This window comes from Colobus angolensis, unplaced genomic scaffold (genome assembly GCF_000951035.1).
Source record: "Colobus angolensis palliatus isolate OR3802 unplaced genomic scaffold, Cang.pa_1.0 Scaffold188, whole genome shotgun sequence".
NCBI classification, from domain to species: Eukaryota; Metazoa; Chordata; class Mammalia; order Primates; family Cercopithecidae; genus Colobus; species Colobus angolensis.
This window is the reverse complement of record NW_012115021.1, coordinates 2,692,141-2,692,920: the sequence shown is the minus strand read 5'-3', so window position 1 is coordinate 2,692,920 and position 780 is coordinate 2,692,141. Positions and strand designations below refer to the sequence as shown.

At 68.8% G+C, this 780-nt stretch overlaps 1 protein-coding gene across 1 annotated transcript in view; it reads left to right on the top strand.

Annotated features, from left to right (window-relative positions):
* Positions 1 to 338: 338 nt before the first annotated feature.
* The window catches only part of CDKL5 (cyclin-dependent kinase-like 5), a 228,076-nt gene continuing 227,634 nt past the window's right edge, over positions 339 to 780 (top strand). The window contains exon 1 of the mRNA XM_011940216.1: positions 339 to 451. The gene's annotated coding sequence lies outside the window, so the exon portion shown is untranslated. The remainder of the gene's footprint in view (positions 452 to 780) is intronic.

The window sequence follows — 780 nt, the reverse complement described above, 5'->3', positions numbered from 1 at the left end:
GTCAGCTCCAGGCTCGGGCCCCGCCCCTCTCAGCCTCTCCAGCCCAGGTTGCTAGGGCTTGGCGGGGCAACCAAACCTGGCGTGCCAGGAGGCGCGGCGCGCGCGTGAGCGCGCAGGCGAGCTTGTATAAGGAACCAGCGTTCTTCGGCTTCGGAGACTCGAGCACGAGCGGCGCGAGCCCGAACCCCAAGACAAGCGCTTCCTTCTCATTGGCTCCTACCAGAAGGGGGCGGGGTAAAGGCGGGATCGGGCAGAACCTGAGGCGCTTTTCCATTGGTCAGAACGGGCCGGCTGGGGCGGGGCAGTTAGCAAATTAGGCTGCGCGTTCGCTTCTGCTAGAGGGCGGGGCCGGAGGTTTCGATTAGTTGTCTCTGCCGCTGGGGAAGGTAAAGCGGCGACGGCGTCCTCAGGAGCTGTGGGGTCCCCTGCTAGAAGTGGGGGACTCGGCGGGGTGAGTAGTCGCGCCGCCACCCGCCCGCCAAGCCTTCTTGCCCTTACATCGGCCCCGCGTTCACCCAGCTTCTCCTGAGAGTGGGGACCCACCCGGTCCCCCCGGGCGGACAAGAGAAGGGGCGGCGGCGCCGGTCCCCCCGGAACGGGGCGACGCGGTGAGGGCGTCCCAGCCCGGAGTAGCCACTCCTCAGCGCTCTCCTGCGCCTCTGGAAGGGCTTCCTCCCAGGGGCTGGGGCTGCCTTTTGGGGTGTGGGGAGGCGAAAGGGTGTGAAAGAGGGGCGACGGGTCGCGCCTGCCCCGCGGTGCTCCCCTCAGCGGCGGGTCTGC